Raw genomic sequence first — 8,626 nt, forward strand, 5'->3', positions numbered from 1 at the left:
AGTGTTTCTCTTCTGGCTCGGGGGAGAGAAGCCAAAAAATTCCTGAGAACCTGCCCCCGAGTCTGTCCCTCAGCCAGTCACGATCTTCGGAGGTGGGCTCTCTTGTCAGCATTCAATAGTAAATGTTTGTACTTGAAAATGACTTAGGTTATAGTTTAAAGTTGACAATTATCCACCTCAGAAGTAATGGTTTGGGTTGGTTTGGGTTTATAAGTTAGATTTTTAAAACTAGACGTATCTGATGCCCACTGGTAAATATCTGTATAAGTAACAGTAATTGAGAAAATCATAATTTATAGAGGTTGGGTGTTCCTAAAAGCAACCGTTTTCACTTTCTACGGACGAATTAAAGCCTAAAAGAAAGACTCTAGAGCAGGGATGGGCTACTTAGATGGTGGGGACCACTTCATTTATGTACTGGCCACCAGGGGGCCGCAGAGTTATACTTGGAACACACACACACCCAAATTCCGTGTATTGTGTGTAATTATTAACAAATATACTAAGTCTGACATCTTCATTGACATTTTTCAATCTTTCAGGGAACATCCTCTATGCTCACTAAACAAATATCAATTCACAGAAATTTATTTAATTTTTACAAGTGGCATGTTTGTGTTGAACAGGTTATTTAACAGTGGAATGAAACTATTTTTAAACTATTGGAAAGCATGGAAAATGCGTGTGCATTAAGATTAACCATTAAGATGACATTGTGTACGCAGCTCGCAACATAACTAGGAGTCTAGTGGACGGTATCAGTACTACAAGTAATACAAATAGAGCAGAGGAGAGTGTTTGGTTATAATAACCGATACATTTAGAAAATTCAAGAGTAATGGCTATTGTTTTTGATATTATTGACATTTTGTGCTCCAGTGGCGCAATCGGTCAGCGCGCGGTACTTATAAGACAGTAGCCTGCAGAGTGATGCCGAGGTTGTGAGTTCAGGCCTCACCTGGAGCAGAGAATTTTTAACCTGCATTCAAAGGATATTATCTGGGTTACACTACTTGGAATGAAGCAGACGGAAAGTGTTTTTCGCTGCTCATTGAGTCATTCCTTAAATCTCAAAGGCCAAATATTGATGAATGTGACAGAAGCCATATGCATTGGACACACGGTAAATATGGTCATATGGCTTTGGTTTGCTTTGGTTACAAAAAAGCCTGTCTCGTAAACAGGAGATCCTGCAATCCCAGCAGTGCCTCTTTGATACAGAGATTATCTCCAAATTTCGAAGTTCAAAGTTTCAAAGTTAGTTTCACATCCCACCACAAAATGGTCTCTTCAATGTTATTTCAAACAAAGTTACGTTTATATTCAGAGTTACTCACCCAAACTCAATGTGAGGATGGATAGGGTTTAAAAAAGAGTCAAATCAATTTCCTTTTGGCAAAAAAACTTTTTGCAAAGCTGAGTGTTTTTGATCTAGTACTTTTTCAATCTGCTATCCCACTGTCTTCTTGCAACATAAATTGTGGTGAAGGAGGCGCTGTAGCTTAGCGGTCAAAGCGCCTGTCTTGTAAACAGGAGATCCTGGGTTCAAATCCCAGCAGTGCCTCTATGTTAAGGAAACTATCTCTTGAATCAGGTGTGTTATCCACCTCTGAAATAAGGGTTTGGTTTAGTTTGGGCGTAAACTATATTAGGCCATTACCAATCTAATACCTGACTGTGACAAGCGGACAAACACGATGCAACATGACAACTAAACATGTTTTCTGTTTGGGATTTTATGAAAGCACATTTTCACAGGGTGAATAAACATTTGTAGAAATAAAATGACTCACTGGAAGTTAAAAAATAAGGAGGTAGTGGATGGAGAAACGGGCGCTGTGGCTAAGTTTTAAAGCGCCTGTCAACAATGAAAGGAAACTACTGAGCACAGTATCTGAGAAAAAGAAAAACTCTAGGAGCGGTGCTGTGGCTTAGCGGTAAAGCGCCTGTCTAGTAAACAGGAGATCCTGGGTTCAACTCCCAGCAGTGCCTCTTTGTTACATAGAGCATCTATTTAGATACAGGTCTCGTCGTTACCACGTTCAATTACATTCAATAGTAAATGTTTGGTAAGGTTTGTACTTGAAAATGACTTAGGTTATAGTTTAAAGTTGACAGTTATACAACTCTGAAGTAATATTTGGGTTAGTTTGTGTTTATAAGTTAGATTTTTAAAACTAGACGTATCTGATGCCCACTGGTAAATATCTGTATAAGTAACAGTAATTGAGAAAATCATAATTTATAGAGGTTGGGTGTTCCTAAAAGCAACCGTTTTCACTTTCTACGGACGAATTAAAGCCTAAAAGAAAGACTCTAGAGCAGGGATGGGCTACTTAGATGGTGGGGACCACATCATTTATGTACTGGCCACCAGGGGGCCGCAGAGTTATACTTGGAACACACACACACCCAAATTCCGTGTATTGTGTGTAATTATTAACAAATATACTAAGTCTGACATCTTCATTGACATTTTTCAATCTTTCAGGGAATATCCTCTATGCTCACTAAACAAATATCAATTCACAGAAATGTATTTAATTTTTACAAGTGGCATGTTTGTGTTGAACAGGTTATTTAACAGTGGAATGAAACTATTTTTAAACTATTGGAAAGCATGGAAAATGCGTGTGCATTAAGATTAACCATTAAGATGACATTGTGTACGCAGCTCGCAACATAACTAGGAGTCTAGTGGACGGTATCAGTACTACAAGTAATACAAATAGAGCAGAGGAGAGTGTTTGGTTATAATAACCGATACATTTAGAAAATTCAAGAGTAATGGCTATTGTTTTTGATATTATTGACATTTTGTGCTCCAGTGGCGCAATCGGTCAGCGCGCGGTACTTATAAGACAGTAGCCTGCAGAGTGATGCCGAGGTTGTGAGTTCAGGCCTCACCTGGAGCAGAGAATTTTAAACCTGCATTCAAAGGATATTATCTGGGTTACACTACTTGGAATGAAGCAGACGGAAAGTGTTTTTCGCTGCTCATTGAGTCATTCATTAAATCTCAAAGGCCAAATATTGATGAATGTGACAGAAGCCATATGCATTGGACACACGGTAAATATGGTCATATGGCTTTGGTTTGCTTTGGTTACAAAAAAAGAATTCAGTAGAGGGAATGAAAAGAGAACTATTGAGAGGTGCTGTAGCTTAGCGGTCAAAGCGCCTGTCTTGTAAACAGGAGATCCTGGGTCCAAATCCCAGCAGTGCCTCTTTGTTACAGAAAATATCTCTTGGATTAAGTGTGTTATCCACCTCCAAATTAGGGGTTTGGTTTATTTTGGGCGTAAAACTATATTAGTGCATTCCCCATCTAATACTTGACCGTGACAGGATACAACATTACAGCTCAAAATATTGTTATTTTGGGACTTTATGAATACAATATTTAACAGCCCGAAAGAACATGTGTAGAGATAAAGAGAAACAATGGAATTTACAAATTAGGAGGTAGTAATTGTACAAAAAGGCGCTGTGGCTTAGTGGTAAAGTGCCTGTCTCGTAAACAGGAGATCCTGGGTTCAAATCCCAGCAGTGCCTCTTTGATACAGAGATTATCTCCAAATTTCGAAGTTCAAAGTTTCAAAGTTAGTTTCACATCCCACCACAAAATGGTCTCTTCAATGTTATTTCAAACAAAGTTACGTTTATATTCAGAGTTACTCACCCAAACTCATTGTGAGGATGGATAGGGTTTAAAAAAGAGTCAAATCAATTTCCTTTTGGCAAAAAAACTTTTTGCAAAGCTGAGTGTTTTTGATCTAGTACTTTTTCAATCTGCTATCCCACTGTCTTCTTGCAACATAAATTGTGGTGAAGGAGGCGCTGTAGCTTAGCGGTCAAAGCGCCTGTCTTGTAAACAGGAGATCCTGGGTTCAAATCCCAGCAGTGCCTCTATGTTAAGGAAACTATCTCTTGAATCAGGTGTGTTATCCACCTCTGAAATAAGGGTTTGGTTTAGTTTGGGCGTAAACTATATTAGGCCATTACCAATCTAATACCTGACTGTGACAAGCGGACAAACACGATGCAACATGACAACTAAACATGTTTTCTGTTTGGGATTTTATGAAAGCACATTTTCACAGGGTGAATAAACATTTGTAGAAATAAAATGACTCACTGGAAGTTAAAAAATAAGGAGGTAGTGGATGGAGAAACGGGCGCTGTGGCTAAGTTTTAAAGCGCCTGTCAACAATGAAAGGAAACTACTGAGCACAGTATCTGAGAAAAAGAAAAACTCTAGGAGCGGTGCTGTGGCTTAGCGGTAAAGCGCCTGTCTAGTAAACAGGAGATCCTGGGTTCAACTCCCAGCAGCTGCCTCTTTGTTACATAGAGCATCTATTTAGATACAGGTCTCGTCGTTACCACGTTCAATTACATTCAATAGTAAATGTTTGGTAAGGTTTGTACTTGAAAATGACTTAGGTTATAGTTTAAAGTTGACAGTTATACAACTCTGAAGTAATATTTGGGTTAGTTTGTGTTTATAAGTTAGATTTTTAAAACTAGACGTATCTGATGCCCACTGGTAAATATCTGTATAAGTAACAGTAATTGAGAAAATCATAATTTATAGAGGTTGGGTGTTCCTAAAAGCAACCGTTTTCACTTTCTACGGACGAATTAAAGCCTAAAAGAAAGACTCTAGAGCAGGGATGGGCTACTTAGATGGTGGGGACCACATCATTTATGTACTGGCCACCAGGGGGCCGCAGAGTTATACTTGGAACACACACACACCCAAATTCCGTGTATTGTGTGTAATTATTAACAAATATACTAAGTCTGACATCTTCATTGACATTTTTCAATCTTTCAGGGAACATCCTCTATGCTCACTAAACAAATATCAATTCACAGAAATTTATTTAATTTTTACAAGTGGCATGTTTGTGTTGAACAGGTTATTTAACAGTGGAATGAAACTATTTTTAAACTATTGGAAAGCATGGAAAATGCGTGTGCATTAAGATTAACCATTAAGATGACATTGTGTACGCAGCTCGCAACATAACTAGGAGTCTAGTGGACGGTATCAGTACTACAAGTAATACAAATAGAGCAGAGGAGAGTGTTTGGTTATAATAACCGATACATTTAGAAAATTCAAGAGTAATGGCTATTGTTTTTGATATTATTGACATTTTGTGCTCCAGTGGCGCAATCGGTCAGCGCGCGGTACTTATAAGACAGTAGCCTGCAGAGTGATGCCGAGGTTGTGAGTTCAAGCCTCACCTGGAGCAGAGAATTTTTAACCTGCATTCAAAGGATATTATCTGGGTTACACTACTTGGAATGAAGCAGACGGAAAGTGTTTTTCGCTGCTCATTGAGTCATTCATTAAATCTCAAAGGCCAAATATTGATGAATGTGACAGAAGCCATATGCATTGGACACACGGTAAATATGGTCATATGGCTTTGGTTTGCTTTGGTTACAAAAAAAGAATTCAGTAGAGGGAATGAAAAGAGAACTATTGAGAGGTGCTGTAGCTTAGCGGTCAAAGCGCCTGTCTTGTAAACAGGAGATCCTGGGTCCAAATCCCAGCAGTGCCTCTTTGTTACAGAAAATATCTCTTGGATTAAGTGTGTTATCCACCTCCAAATTAGGGGTTTGGTTTATTTTGGGCGTAAAACTATATTAGTGCATTCCCCATCTAATACTTGACCGTGACAGGATACAACATTACAGCTCAAAATATTGTTATTTTGGGACTTTATGAATACAATATTTAACAGCCCGAAAGAACATGTGTAGAGATAAAGAGAAACAATGGAATTTACAAATTAGGAGGTAGTAATTGTACAAAAAGGCGCTGTGGCTTAGTGGTAAAGCGCCTGTCTCGTAAACAGGAGATCCTGGGTTCAAATCCCAGCAGTGCCTCTTTGATACAGAGATTATCTCCAAATTTCGAAGTTCAAAGTTTCAAAGTTAGTTTCACATCCCACCACAAAATGGTCTCTTCAATGTTATTTCAAACAAAGTTACGTTTATATTCAGAGTTACTCACCCAAACTCATTGTGAGGATGGATAGGGTTTAAAAAAGAGTCAAATCAATTTCCTTTTGGCAAAAAAACTTTTTGCAAAGCTGAGTGTTTTTGATCTAGTACTTTTTCAATCTGCTATCCCACTGTCTTCTTGCAACATAAATTGTGGTGAAGGAGGCGCTGTAGCTTAGCGGTCAAAGCGCCTGTCTTGTAAACAGGAGATCCTGGGTTCAAATCCCAGCAGTGCCTCTATGTTGAGGAAACTATCTCTTGAATCAGGTGTGTTATCCACCTCTGAAATAAGGGTTTGGTTTAGTTTGGGCGTAAACTATATTAGGCCATTACCAATCTAATACCTGACTGTGACAAGCGGACAAACACGATGCAACATGACAACTAAACATGTTTTCTGTTTGGGATTTTATGAAAGCACATTTTCACAGGGTGAATAAACATTTGTAGAAATAAATGACTCACTGGAAGTTAAAAAATAAGGAGGTAGTGGATGGAGAAACGGGCGCTGTGGCTAAGTTTTTAAAGCGCCTGTCAACAATGAAAGGAAACTACTGAGCACAGTATCTGAAAAAAAAGAAAAACTCTAGTAGCGGTGCTGTGGCTTAGCGGTAAAGCGCCTGTCTAGTAAACAGGTGATCCTGGGTTCAACTCCCAGCAGTGCCTCTTTGTTACATAGAGCATCTATTTAGATACAGGTCTCGTCGTTACCACATTCAATTACATTCAATAGTAAATGTTTGGTAAGGTTTGTACTTGAAAATGACTTAGGTTATAGTTTAAAGTTGACAGTTATACAACTCTGAAGTAATATTTGGGTTAGTTTGTGTTTATAAGTTAGATTTTTAAAACTAGACGTATCTGATGCCCACTGGTAAATATCTGTATAAGTAACAGTAATTGAGAAAATCATAATTTATAGAGGTTGGGTGTTCCTAAAAGCAACCGTTTTCACTTTCTACGGACGAATTAAAGCCTAAAAGAAAGACTCTAGAGCAGGGATGGGCTACTTAGATGGTGGGGACCACATTCATTTATGTACTGGCCACCAGGGGGCCGCAGAGTTATACTTGGAACACACACACACCCAAATTCCGTGTATTGTGTGTAATTATTAACAAATATACTAAGTCTGACATCTTCATTGACATTTTTCAATCTTTCAGGGAACATCCTCTATGCTCACTAAACAAATATCAATTCACAGAAATGTATTTAATTTTTACAAGTGGCATGTTTGTGTTGAACAGGTTATTTAACAGTGGAATGAAACTATTTTTAAACTATTGGAAAGCATGGAAAATGCGTGTGCATTAAGATTAACCATTAAGATGACATTGTGTACGCAGCTCGCAACATAACTAGGAGTCTAGTGGACGGTATCAGTACTACAAGTAATACAAATAGAGCAGAGGAGAGTGTTTGGTTATAATAACCGATACATTTAGAAAATTCAAGAGTAATGGCTATTGTTTTTGATATTAGTGACATTTTGTGCTCCAGTGGCGCAATCGGTCAGCGCGCGGTACTTATAAGACAGTAGCCTGCAGAGTGATGCCGAGGTTGTGAGTTCAAGCCTCACCTGGAGCAGAGAATTTTTAACCTGCATTCAAAGGATATTATCTGGGTTACACTACTTGGAATGAAGCAGACGGAAAGTGTTTTTCGCTGCTCATTGAGTCATTCCTTAAATCTCAAAGGCCAAATATTGATGAATGTGACAGAAGCCATATGCATTGGACACACGGTAAATATGTTCATATGGCTTTGGTTTGCTTTGGTTACAAAAAAAGAATTCAGTAGAGGGAATGAAAAGAAAACTATTGAGAGGTGCTGTAGCTTAGCGGTCAAAGCGCCTGTCTTGTAAACAGGAGATCCTGGGTCCAAATCCCAGCAGTGCCTCTTTGTTACAGAAAATATCTCTTGGATTAAGTGTGTTATCCACCTCCAAATTAGGGGTTTGGTTATTTTGGGCGTAAAACTATATTAGTGCATTCCCCATCTAATACTTGACCGTGACAGGATACAACATTACAGCTCAAAATATTGTTATTTTGGGACTTTATGAATACAATATTTAACAGCCCGAAAGAACATGTGTAGAGATAAAGAGAAACAATGGAATTTACAAATTAGGAGGTAGTAATTGTACAAAAAGGCGCTGTGGCTTAGTGGTAAAGCGCCTGTCTCGTAAACAGGAGATCCTGGGTTCAAATCCCAGCAGTGCCTCTTTGATACAGAGATTATCTCCAAATTTCGAAGTTCAAAGTTTCAAAGTTAGTTTCACATCCCACCACAAAATGGTCTCATCAATGTTATTTCAAACAAAGTTACGTTTATATTCAGAGTTACTCACCCAAACTCATTGTGAGGATGGATAGGGTTTAAAAAAGAGTCAAATCAATTTCCTTTTGGCAAAAAAACTTTTTGCAAAGCTGAGGGTTTTTGAGCTAGTACTTTTTCAATCTGCTATCCCACTGTCTTCTTGCAACATAAATTGTGGTGACGGAGGCGCTGTAGCTTAGCGGTCAAAGCGCCTGTCTTGTAAACAGGAGATCCTGGGTTCAAATCCCAGCAGTGCCTCTATGTTAAGGAAACTATCTCTTGA

At 38.5% G+C, this 8,626-nt stretch overlaps 17 non-coding genes across 17 annotated transcripts; all 17 read left to right on the forward strand.

Annotated features, from left to right (window-relative positions):
- Positions 1–872: 872 nt before the first annotated feature.
- trnai-uau lies at positions 873–966 on the forward strand. The gene is made up of 2 exons: positions 873–910; positions 931–966. It is a non-coding gene; the product is annotated as a tRNA-Ile (tRNA).
- Positions 967–1,491: 525 nt separating this feature from the next.
- On the forward strand, positions 1,492–1,564 carry trnat-ugu. Its single transcript has one exon. It is a non-coding gene; the product is annotated as a tRNA-Thr (tRNA).
- A 356-nt stretch (positions 1,565–1,920) lies between these two features.
- Positions 1,921–1,992, forward strand: trnat-agu. The gene has a single exon. It is a non-coding gene; the product is annotated as a tRNA-Thr (tRNA).
- Positions 1,993–2,821: 829 nt separating this feature from the next.
- Positions 2,822–2,915, forward strand: trnai-uau. Its single transcript has 2 exons — positions 2,822–2,859; positions 2,880–2,915. It is a non-coding gene; the product is annotated as a tRNA-Ile (tRNA).
- Positions 2,916–3,154: 239 nt separating this feature from the next.
- trnat-ugu lies at positions 3,155–3,227 on the forward strand. Its single transcript has one exon. It is a non-coding gene; the product is annotated as a tRNA-Thr (tRNA).
- A 256-nt stretch (positions 3,228–3,483) lies between these two features.
- trnat-cgu lies at positions 3,484–3,555 on the forward strand. Its single transcript has one exon. It is a non-coding gene; the product is annotated as a tRNA-Thr (tRNA).
- Positions 3,556–3,836: 281 nt separating this feature from the next.
- trnat-ugu lies at positions 3,837–3,909 on the forward strand. The gene has a single exon. It is a non-coding gene; the product is annotated as a tRNA-Thr (tRNA).
- Positions 3,910–4,265: 356 nt separating this feature from the next.
- Positions 4,266–4,337, forward strand: trnat-agu. Its single transcript has one exon. It is a non-coding gene; the product is annotated as a tRNA-Thr (tRNA).
- Positions 4,338–5,167: 830 nt separating this feature from the next.
- trnai-uau lies at positions 5,168–5,261 on the forward strand. The gene is made up of 2 exons: positions 5,168–5,205; positions 5,226–5,261. It is a non-coding gene; the product is annotated as a tRNA-Ile (tRNA).
- A 239-nt stretch (positions 5,262–5,500) lies between these two features.
- On the forward strand, positions 5,501–5,573 carry trnat-ugu. The gene has a single exon. It is a non-coding gene; the product is annotated as a tRNA-Thr (tRNA).
- A 256-nt stretch (positions 5,574–5,829) lies between these two features.
- trnat-cgu lies at positions 5,830–5,901 on the forward strand. The gene has a single exon. It is a non-coding gene; the product is annotated as a tRNA-Thr (tRNA).
- Positions 5,902–6,182: 281 nt separating this feature from the next.
- Positions 6,183–6,255, forward strand: trnat-ugu. Its single transcript has one exon. It is a non-coding gene; the product is annotated as a tRNA-Thr (tRNA).
- Positions 6,256–6,612: 357 nt separating this feature from the next.
- trnat-agu lies at positions 6,613–6,684 on the forward strand. Its single transcript has one exon. It is a non-coding gene; the product is annotated as a tRNA-Thr (tRNA).
- An 830-nt stretch (positions 6,685–7,514) lies between these two features.
- trnai-uau lies at positions 7,515–7,608 on the forward strand. The gene is made up of 2 exons: positions 7,515–7,552; positions 7,573–7,608. It is a non-coding gene; the product is annotated as a tRNA-Ile (tRNA).
- Positions 7,609–7,847: 239 nt separating this feature from the next.
- Positions 7,848–7,920, forward strand: trnat-ugu. Its single transcript has one exon. It is a non-coding gene; the product is annotated as a tRNA-Thr (tRNA).
- A 255-nt stretch (positions 7,921–8,175) lies between these two features.
- Positions 8,176–8,247, forward strand: trnat-cgu. Its single transcript has one exon. It is a non-coding gene; the product is annotated as a tRNA-Thr (tRNA).
- Positions 8,248–8,528: 281 nt separating this feature from the next.
- On the forward strand, positions 8,529–8,601 carry trnat-ugu. Its single transcript has one exon. It is a non-coding gene; the product is annotated as a tRNA-Thr (tRNA).
- The last annotated feature ends 25 nt before the right edge of the window (positions 8,602–8,626 follow it).

This window comes from Gymnodraco acuticeps, unplaced genomic scaffold, assembly GCF_902827175.1.
Source record: "Gymnodraco acuticeps unplaced genomic scaffold, fGymAcu1.1, whole genome shotgun sequence".
Taxonomy (NCBI): Eukaryota; Metazoa; Chordata; class Actinopteri; order Perciformes; family Bathydraconidae; genus Gymnodraco; species Gymnodraco acuticeps.